The following is an 11,905-nucleotide window of genomic DNA, read 5'->3' on the forward strand; positions in this document are numbered from 1 at the left end:
ATTAACCAAGGAAAAAGTGTCCAAGGTTAAAAAGGTTAGGTTTGTAGACCAAGTGTCACCGGAGGTGCACCGATGTGGCCTAACAATTGTGGATGAGTCACCTAAGAAGGTGGCTAAGGCTAAGAGTTCTAGGGGGAGCTCAAAGAGTCAATTTAGGACCCATGACAAATGGATCTCAAGTGAGTTTTACTTGGAAGTATAGAGGAGCCATGGAGTGTGCCAAAAGGTTTAGAGACGGATTTGAATCTCAACCTTAGGGAATTGGCATAATTGGATGTGTTTCATCCAAGAAATATGACATTGGGGGTCATATTGCATGATAATTAGTTTTAGATGTATAGATGTCATATAAACTAATGCTAGGGATGCATTGTGATTTAGTATGAGCAAATACATCAAGAGAAAGCCAAAACCAAGATTTTAGGTCAAGGTTTAATTGAACCATTTAGCTAGTTTTGAGTTTTGTGTCAATCTTGGGATTGGTGATAGATACATTTTTAAATGTATTTTTCCTAAATAGACATGAGTAAAACAGATCTCTCTACAAAATTTGAGGATTTTTGGATGTCTGTAGAATTTTTTATACATTTCTGAAATTGGGTTCAGAATGTTGTTTGGGCAGAAATCAGGGTGCCAGTCGACTAGTACAGTTACTAGTCGACTGGTAACAGTGTATTTCGAACACAGAATAGTTTTGTGTATTGAAGTCAATAGGAGCAGTCGACTAATGATTTTGGCAGTCGACTGATACCAACATGAAATTGTTTTTAGCACTGGATTTTGACCGGGTCAGCTCGTATAGGTGTATGAGATCCTAGGGGATAAATACACGAGTTTATGGTCAATTTGGATGATAAGTTTCGACAATTGGGATATTGTTGGAGCTTTTTGATATTAGGTAAATGGGGAGAAGTAAGATTTAGTTAGGAAAACTTGAAAATACTTTTGCGGTGGTGAAAATTCTAGCTAGGGAGCTTAGGTGTAGGGAGAGTCTTGTGATAGATTCTTAAATAGCCTTGTGGTAAAATTCCTAGTTCAATGGGGAGCATAGCTGTAGGAGGAGCCTTGTGATTGGTTCCAATGAATGCTTGCATTTTTCATTTGGCGATATAAGTCCAAGTGTGTAGCCTTGGTAACATAAGTCCATTCGGCGGTGTAAGTCTTAAATGTGTAGTCTTGGCAACGTAAGGTCATTTGTTTTTAGCATATTTATTTGCTATCATGTTTTCCCTAATTTAAACATATTGCCAAACATAAAAAATGGGGAGATTGTTGGAGCAATCCTGATGGTTCGTGTAACCATGTATTTTGGTGTTTAGGCAAAGGGTTTAAGTTATGTTACCCTTGTATTTGATATGTGTATGTGAGTGTGCAGGTTTGCAGGATACACATATGACTCAGCTTGATGGTTTCGGGTCCGGTGAAGGATAGAGCATTCGAGGGACTATGGACAAAACAGCAAGGACAAGACCCGAGGGAAGCAACTTCGAGGCATATGCGAAGGATGGCAGTGGGGACGAGCCGCGGGCTTGGATGCATCCGAGGGACGAGAGCCAAAGGAAGTAGGTTTGAAGGTAAGAGTTCAAGGCTGCAAGGAAGAGTCAAGTGAGTCGTAAGGGTGAGGGTCCGAGTGCTGAGACATTGTACTCGGGTACCAGTCGGCTAGTGGTTTCATCAGTCGACTGGTGCAGTCGATTGGTCAGTCGACTGGGACCGAACAGAATGCTTCTATTCGCTCGGTCAGTGTGGAGCAGTCGACTGGTACTTTCACCAGTGGACTGGTATCGAACCGTTGGGTTGTAACAGTCGAATCTCCACATAGGACAGTCGACTGACACTTTCACTAGTCGATTGGTAGGCGGGATTTTCCAACCCATGACCTATATAACTAAGGTTTGGAAGGTTGGTTAAGGTTGACGAAATTAGTGGTGGTTAACCCTAAATAATAGTCAACAAGTGCTCAAGAGTTATTTGTAATCCAAGAAGTCTTGGTGAGTGTTGTGGTGAGGTTTTTCTACTCATAAGGAAACTTAAGCTAGCCAGAGTTTGCCGGGGACTAATCCATCGACGGATTGAGGGATTATCCATCTTACGGACAGTCGTAGAGTAAGAGCAAGTTATCTCCGAACCACATAAACAAACGTGTTAGCGGTTTGCATTTGCTTATTGTCTTTAGATTAGCTTTCTTGTTTATATTTGTATTCGTATTTGTTCTTGTATTATTCCGCTGTGCAATTAATGAATACGTAGGAAGCGATCGAGTTGGGGGCAACTACTATTCAACCCCCTTTCTAGCCAGCCATATACAAGATCCCCAACAAGTGTTCGTTTCCAGTAGACTGTACCAGGCGATTGTCATTTCCATCAGTCGACTGGTACCCCGAGTATAATCTCTCAGCACTCGGGCCCTCACCCTTACGACTCACTTGATTCTTCCTTGCAGCCCTGACCTCTTGCCTTCAAACCTACTTCGGGGGGGGGGGGGGGGGGGGGAATAGCGCTCGTGGCTTTCACTTTTCGTTTCGAAAATCTTACGAGTAACGCAGCGAAAATAAATAAAACAATCAACACACAGAAGACTCCAAGATTTACTTGGTTCGAAGCCTAGGGCGATTCCTACTCCAAGGCCTGCGATCGTTGATCGCTTACTGTGGGCAACAACTATATCGCGCAAAAGTTTGTACAACTGAGAATTATAATAAGTGCAATAATTAAAGTAAACTTATACCGACGACAGAATTTTAGAATCGCGGAGCTCCGGGTCGTCAGAAACTTGTAGCAGCACTTTAGGGTGTTTTTGAGGCAGCGCGTTGTAGCTTGATCGCTTGGAAGATGTTGTTCTGAGCCTCTGCCTCGAACCCCCTTTTAAACAGTGCTGGAGGCGCCTCCAAGCCTGTCCGAGGCGCCTCCAGGCCGCCGAGTTGCACGCGTGGATCAGCTCTGATCTGGTCGCACCTTATCCCACTGAAGGCGCCTCCAAGCTGCTCCAAGGCACCTCCAACGCCTGGTCCAAGGCGCCTCCAGTGACCTCCGAGACGCCTCCAGCGTCTCTGGATAGCTGGCTTCGACTAGCACCCGGGGCGCCTCCAAGCCCTATGGAGGCGCCTCGGACACTGTTCATCCGAGGTCTAAGTTGCTCCTTTATTCCTGCAAATTCTGTTAGTCCGAAACACAAACCCTGCAAAACAATGTTAGCACAGAAATAATATGATAGATAAACTTGACAGTCGTCGGTCTGTCCGGGTCTGACTTCGGATTTCCAACCGAAAACCCTAGGTCGACCTGACGCCTACTATTCCCTCTACGGGGAACGCGCCCTCACCTACTTCACTCAGGAGATTTACCTGATGCCAGTGCGATCCTCCAGATCAACTGGACTTTTTCTCAGCGTTCGAAGCTTCCGGACTTTCTGCTGGACTTCCGCTTCCTGGCTGGTCCAGTCTTTCACCTAGTTCGCGACACCAGGACTTTCCACCTAGGGTTACCTCCTAGGACTTTTGCCTGAAGCTCTTGACCCGCCAAGACTTTCCGCATAGGGTTACCACCCCCTATGACCTAGGGTTACCACCCCCTAGGGTTTTCTACCTGCCTAACCGCAGCTAGGACTTTCCTGAAACACTTAATTAAGTGCATTAGATTACAAAACAACTTAACTTTGAATTCCTTTGCCATTATCAAAACAACGGTAGATCGTCGGATGCTTCTCGCACCAACAATGAATACGTAGGAAGCGATCGAGTTGGGGGCAACGACTATTCAACCCCCCTTCTAGCCGACCATATACAAGATCCCCAACAAGTGTTCGCTTCCAGTCGACTGGTACCCCGAGTATAATCTCTCAGCACTCGGGCCCTCACCCTTACGACTCACTTGATTCTTCCTTGCAGCCCTGACCTCTTGCCTTCAAACCTACTTCCTTTGACTCTCGTTCCTTGGATGCATCCAAGCCCACGGCTTATCCCCAATACCATCCTTCGCGTATGTCTAGAAGTTGCTTCCCTTAGCCCTTGTTCTTGCTGCCTTGTTCACGGTCCCTCGGATACTCCATCCTTCACCAGACTCGAAGCCATCAAGATGAGTCATATGTGTATCCTGCAAACCTGCATACTCACATACACATATCAAATACAGGGGTGAACTTAATTTAAACCCTTTACCCAAATATCAAAACATATGATTGCACAAACTATTGGGATTACTCCAATAATAAGTAAATAATGATGATCATCAATATGTCAATGGGCTAGGATTCCTAAAATATATAGTAATACAATAATTAAAAATGAGCAGATTAGAATATCAAAATAGAATAAATATATTTTACATGGTTATGTATAATAAATAAAAAATTAAATTATAGTTTTACAAACCTCAGAAAAAGCTAATCACCACTATCTGATGGGTCTTGAGTCTCATGTGACTCAAAATCATGTGTTGTCTGGGTCTAGGTGAAATTAGCCATGACCGTTCACATATGAGCCATAAGATCCTCATGATCGGCTCTCCTCCGATCGTTCTCTAATGGGTTTGTAGCTAGATGTCTAGTCTGTCAACAGGTGAAGGTTGAGCACCAGAGACCTTCCAGATTACTTCAGAGGATTCCTGTTCCGGAGTGGAAATGGGAGCACATCACTATGGATTTTGTGGTGGGATTGCCTAGGACACGATGAGGCCAGGACGTAATTTGGATAATCATTGATCGATTAACCAATCTGTACACTTCTTAGCAATTCAGAAGACCGATTCTCTGGATCGATTGACAGAGTTGTATTGTCGGGAGATCATCAGATTGCATGGTGTTCCTTTGAGCATTATATCGGATAGAGACCCATGGTTCTGTTGGACCCCGTGGTAGTTTTGATGTGATCAACCAAGTGGGTTAGGTCCTGCTTTGTGTTTGATCCCTGTGTCTAAGTGTGCAGGAACTTAGGAGCGCAGGAAGTCGAGCGGAAGACGCAGCTAGCGAGAAGGACGACACGGGAAAGGAGCCGACGGGCTCGGTGCGTCCGAAGGACGAGAGAGCTGCGGAAGAGTACTCCGGTGGACGAGAAGAACGTGCACGGCGTTCGAGGGATGAGAAGCCGGACCGGAAGCCTGCTTGAGGAGAAGGTCAGAAATTGGGTTCGGGTGAGTCCTATTTCGGTTGGCCGAAATCACCCAAAAGAACGGAGCGTCGGAAGCTGAAACAAGTGAGCTGGAAAATCTGCCAGCCAGCTTAGAGGCACCTCCTTCAGGCTTGGAGGCGCCTCCTGTCTTGTTGGAGGCGCCTCGGACTGGTCAAAATGATCGTTTTTGCAGCGGATATAGTTTTATCCGCTGACCGAGCTGGAGGCGCCTTGAACCTTGTTGGAGGCGCCTTGGACCCTCGGGATAGACTTTCCAGGAGCTATATAAAGGCCCCTGGAGCTAGGAAATAGAATACAACTCAAACAATCAATTGTGTAGTCTTTCCTAGCAATAGTTCTAAGCTTCAAAGTGTAAAAGGCTTCTCCGCTTTCAGCAAAAGGAGATCTTCTACTGCGCTTTTGTCACTGCCCTGGATTAACAACCCTCTTGGTTGTAACCAGGTTAAATTCCTGTCTTCTTGATTAGCAGTAGTTAAAGCCCTGGAGATCTTCTATTTCTTTATTTTTATTATTTTTCTATTACTTTTCTGAGTTGAAATCTGAGGAGGGTATAATTTATTTTTGATTTAAGCAATTCACCCCCCTCTTGCCGGCCTCCGCTGCACCTACAGGTTCATGTACCGATTCTAGCAGAGTCTGTAGTAGGCCTTGGGCACACAACTCCGTTTCAATACAGCATTACATCCGTAGACAGATGGGCAGTCAGAGTGGACCATCCAGACTTTAGAGGACTTGCTGAGGTCTTGCGTTATGGATTTCGGAGGCAGCTGGGAGGACCACCTGCCATTAGTAGAGTTCGCCTATAACAACAGCTATCATTCGACTATTCAGATGGCACCGTTTGAAGTATTGTATCGTAGGCCTTGTCAGATACCCACCCTCTGGGAGGAGGTTGGGGAGGCCCAGCTGCTAGGACCTCATAGAGTTCAGCAGAAGGCAGAGTTGGTCCACACTATCAGACGGAGGATGTCCGAGGCGTAGGACCATCATAAGAGTTATGCTGATCGAAGACGGAGACCCCTGGAGTTCTCTACTGGCGACCATGTATTTCTGAGAGTCTCACCCACGAAAGGGGTGAAGAGATTTGATCTTCAAGGTAAGCTAGCTCCATGATACATTGGGCCTTTCTATCTTGGAGAGGGTTAGAGCGGTAGCTTACAGTCTGGCGCTACCACCGTCTCTAGCAGGCATTCACGATGTATTCCATGTGTCCATACTGAGAAGATATGTACCCGACCTAGCACATGTTCTGTCAGATATATCAGTTTCCATTCGACCTGACGTTACCTACGAGGAGGTTTCGGTACGGATTCTGGACCACCGAGAGCGTCAGCTGCGAAACAAGACAATCCAGTTGGTTAAAGTAGGATTGCAGTATCATTCTGACGAGCAGACTACCTGGGAGCTCGAGGATACGATCCAAGCTCGATACCCCTATCTTTTTTACTTGAGGTATGTGGATTAGATTTCCGATCAACATTTATACTGGTTATCTATTGCCAGTACTTGCTGATGGTAAATAACAAAATTTGGAGAACAAATTTTATTAGTGGGGGAGAATGTAAAATATCTTAACAAAATAATAATAATAAGGTGTAATGGACGAATAACCTTAACGGAATTTTTTAGAAATTTTTAAGAATTTTTTGAGAATTTTTCAGAGCTCATATCGCGTAATTTGAGAGGGATGAATTTATAGGTTGGGGAAAACCCTGTTTTGAATAACCATTTAGGGGGAGTTGATTGAGGAGTGTACCTAGTGTTTGATTAAGCAAAACCTAAGTATTTATACGTCGCTACAGTAACCTAAACCATTAATTTTTCCTCCCAATTCTTTTCCTTGCTCCCGACGCCATCTCCTGGTTCTCGCCATGACCGTGTCGACGCGACAAGGTCGAGCTCGACGGCGTCGCTCACCCCACACCGGCTGAGCCTCCCATCTTCACCACTGATCCTCCACCTCTTCCTTGCGATCTTGTCGCGTTGCTCGCCCTCGTGCGTCGCTGCCTTGGCTGACGTCGCAGATGGGCGCCAGCCGACCACTAGCTACCTGAGCCCTCTTCGTGTGAACCCTAGCGTCAGATTTCCCTTGCCTTGGGTTCTTCTTCAGCTGCAGACCACTGATTCCCGAAGCCACCACCGCCTCCCTCTTTCGTGCCCTAGCGTCGCCACCTCTATGCCATCGCCGATCGTGGTGTGAGTCATCGCATCTCAGTCTTCTCTGGTCTTCACCGCCGGCCTACCTTCCTCCTAGAGTCGACGCTACTGGTTACCACGGACCATTGTCGATCGAGAGGGGGATGCCACTGCTCTACCTTTAACTGTTGTCGAGGAACCGTCGCTGGTGTTGAATGGAGGAGCAGGACAACCATCAAGAGGAGATAACAATCCCCTTACAGTTGCATTTGGGATCATCATCGAACTACTACAGATCTGAGTGGAGAGCTCCTTGTTCATTGTAGCTACACTTGAGATCTCCACCGGGCAACTGCGGATTAAATTGGGGTAACAAAACTAAACCTAAGCAGATAGTGAGTAGTGCTTAGTTATTAATCTTGGACCTGATTATGGTTTTGAGTTGATTAATCTATACTTAGTTGTTAGTTGGGATTGATTTGGTGATGTAGAAGATTTGGAATGCGATAATATGTCGAAGATGGAGATTAATTTCATGATATGTTATGGGTTGGTTAACTAGTGGCTGGTTATTAAGTTCATTATCAGGTTTGGGTTAATTGAAACTGAGGAGATTAATAGTTATTTCTTGTGTTGATTCAGTTAGGATAGAGGTTATTTTTATTAAGTATCAATCAATGGGTAGATGATGACAACTTGGAATCAAAATTATTAAAAAGGTTGATTAACCTTTAAGTACTAGGGTAAGCGATGCTCGTGTTTCGATTAGGGCTACCCTAATTGGTTTAGAGATTGGTTTAGTTATTTGATTCATGTGAGAGCAGCTAAATAACATCTATTGATGCAGGACTCTAATTTGGGACGAGCAACTCAACGTGGATTGTATTCTAATACAATCGACATATAAAGGCGGGTACCTTTGACTTATCTTCTTTTGATATGGTCATTATGATATGCATAGTATGTTATAGTTAGTAGTAATTGTTATGTTTATATTTACTTTGGTATGCCACTACTTGATACTTGAGGTATGATTTTATTTTATCGGATACACATTTAAGCCTATATCATCTTGATTCTTGGCCTGTGTACTTATGTTCATAGAAGTTGTGACATGTAATGCATTACTGGTTACAGGACTAGCTACTAGTTATACCTGGTATGTGTACCTAGACATTATGATACCTAGTTTATTGTTATGGATAAATTGTTCTTTTTGGTACATATTAGATGGAGGCGCATATTGTCAGGTGTTACATGCTTTAGTATCATGCACCATCTTGCATGATTGCATGTTGAGCGATTGTCGGCACCTTTATAGTTGAACACGTCGCCAATTACATGATCTGCACACACAACCACTCATGGGTTAGTGGTACATCAGGCATGGTGTGTGCAGTTGCTCTGTTAGGACTCCGCTCGACCGCTCATGGGTTGTGGTGATGCAGCGTGGTAGCGGACAAGGATCCCTCCTCTTAACTATGATACAAGGAGATGAGAGCTTCGACTCCCCCATTTAGGTGTACTCCGACATCATCTTATCCACTCGGTCACTCAGGAGTAGTGATGGTAGAGTGCACAGTTGTCATAGCCCTACCCACTTGACCTCATCATCGCGATGACGGTGGCTGACTGGCGTCAGGGGTGACCATATCATTTGCACTATATGCATTGATTACATTTATTTGTGTGTGATTGCTGTATTTTGGATGCTGTATTTTGGTGGTTGCATATGATTGACATGCATACAGGAGGCATTATGTATTTTACCTGATGATCCTGCATCTGTGTGTAGGGTTCATACTCTTATGTCAGGATAGGAGGTCCTAGTGAGTACAGTTCTTCCGTTGTTCAGTTTGCTTTACCTATTATTGTTTAGGAGACTGTACTGTTGGTGCAATCATGTCCTGGATGTTTTCAATGTGTTGACAACTATTTAAGTTTAGGTTAATACGTTTGAATCTAACGTGTGCTGCAAGTTTTGCAGGAAGAAGTCCAAGAAGGTCGAGTACCGGAGTCTTGGCAAGAAAAGTCCTTGCAGGTCAGAAGACCAGGTGTAAGACAAGAGAAGTCCAAGAAGGTCGAGGACCAGAGTCTTGGCAAGAAAATCCAGGGATGCGTCTTGGCACGAGGTATTAGTTGGGAAACCAGCAAGCAATCAATTGGTAAATCGATTGAGGTGCATAACCATGGAACAGAATACTGTTGAATCGATCAACCGATCGATTGGAGGAAACCAATCGATCAGCCGATCGATTGATAGCCTCTGCGCGAGAGCACAGAGAGAACTTAGATCGATCAGCCGATCGATTGGAGGAATCCAATCGATCAGCCGATTGATTCACATGCTTCTTGCGTAAGAACACAGTGCGAACTTGGATCGATCAGACGATCGATTGAAGATAACCAATCGATCGGTCGATCGACTCACAAGGTTTCTGCACGAAGGAGCAGTGCGATTTTGAATTGATCAACCGATCGATTGGGGGTAACCAATCGATCGGCCGATCAATTGAATCCACTTCTGTACTTATGAAATTTGCGATTGATTGAATCCATAACCGATCGATTGAATCCACTTCGATCGTGACGGTGCTCAACGGTTATATTTGAATCGATTGGAGATGTGCTCAATCGATCGATGGCGACGATCACGTGAGAAACAACTACTTTTGAAGACAAATAAAAAGGGGAGATGCACTGTAGAAAAAAAAAAGGATTTTCGAATACTCATTGTGCTAAGAAAAAAGAGAGCTCTCCAAGTGATTTCAAAGCAAAAGATTTTGAGTCTCTTCCTCCTAATCCTAGATCTCATCTTGTAAGAGGAAGAGGTAACCTTGTAACGGTTTCTCCACCTTCGTTTGTGATAACGAGAAGGAGAAGTTCATATTGGAGTTTGATCGTGTGGGTGTGTGCCTTGGATTAGTCACCTCAAGGAGGTGGAGACCAAGTAAACCAAGGAGTTAGCGATGTTTTCTTATTTCTCTTGTCCTTCATTTCTCTCTATTTGCTTTCGCTAACAAGTTGTAGGTGAAAAATCGAAGAAAGGCTATTCACCCCTTCTAGCCGAACACAAAGGTCCTATCAATTGGTATTAGAGCAAGGAACTCATCGGAAGAACTCATCGTCAACCGAAGCATCAAGATGACATTTCAAGAGGGATATAGCACCGCTCGACCACCTTTCTTTGATGGCAACGATTTTTCATATTAGAAAGGTAGGATGGAATATTATTTGATGAATGATATTGAAAATTGGTTTAGTGTTGTTGATGGATTTGAGAAACCAAAAGACGGATCGGGAGCACCTCTTCCAACCAAGGATTGGACAAAAGAGATGGCAAAGAAGGCCCAAGCAAATGCAAAAGCCACAACAACATTACAATGTGGACTTTCAAAGGAGCAATTAAGCAAAGTAGGACTATTCAACTCCGCCAAAGAGCTTTGGGAAAATCTCATTGAATTAAATGAGGGATCAAGTAAATCTAGGAGGGCCAAGAGAGACCTTTTGTTGGGGCAACTTCAAACCTTCACCATGAAAATCAATAAGACCGTGAGTCAAATGCATGGAAAATTCAAGGAGATAGTGAATGGACTCCATATAATAGGTGAGAAAATTGACAATAGGGATTTAGTAAGGTATGTTCTTCAATCTTTTCCTAGAACCACCTTATGAGCATCAATGGTTGATGCATATAAGGTATCTAGGGATCTTTCTTTAGTTAAGTTTGATGAATTATTTTACGAATTTGAACTTTATAAACAAGCTAATGTTGTTTCAAAAGAGAAAAGTGTAGGACCGTTAGATTCGATAGAGGGGGGGGGGGTGAATATCGATTCGAAAAACAAGAGTATAGGCGCAGCGGAAAAGTAAAATAGACACAGTTGTTTTACTTCGTTCGGAGCCTGTGACGACTCCTACTCGAAGGCCCGTGGTCCTTGACCACTTTCGTTGGGCAATCACTAGCAATTCGAAATAATGATTACAAAAGAACCGTACAGTGAATGCTAATGAAAACTAAAAACAAAATATCGACAAGAAGGGAAAAGAATGGAGCGTAGTGTCGGAGTTTTGTTGGCGTTGAACGCCGAAAGAAGACCAGCAGAAGAATTCTCACTGATTGATTTTCAAGCTCCGCCGGGCTTCTTTATATCTTGTTGGCTGGATTCCTTCCGGCGCTGAATGCGACGTAAATGCACAAACCGTGATGCTCCACGTGGCGACGACTCGGTGGATATAATTTGCATTCGGCGCCGGATCCTTCCGGCGCCGGATCCTCCGCGCCGGACCACCTTGTTATGTAAATCTCCTTTTTCCGCAAAACAAAGTTAGTCCGAGGCAATATATATCCTGAAAATAGATTATTAGCACATTTGTAATAGTATGAATTAGCATAAGTTAGTATGACTTAGATTCCGCTTTCCGAGACCGGATCGAGTCACGATCTCGACTTAGACATCCGAAATGGATCTAAGCGGATCTACGCCTAATGTCCCTTCCCGAACGTGTCCTCACTCCCCTCCAGTGACTTACCTCACTTACCGCCAGACGTCCGGCCAGTCGAACCGTCTGGACTTCTCGCCAAGCGTCCGGCCACCGACCATTGGGCTTCTTGCCACCTATCCGGCCATCGGCCGACCTAG

This window comes from Zingiber officinale, chromosome 9A (assembly GCF_018446385.1).
Source record: "Zingiber officinale cultivar Zhangliang chromosome 9A, Zo_v1.1, whole genome shotgun sequence".
NCBI lineage: Eukaryota > Viridiplantae > Streptophyta > Magnoliopsida > Zingiberales > Zingiberaceae > Zingiber > Zingiber officinale.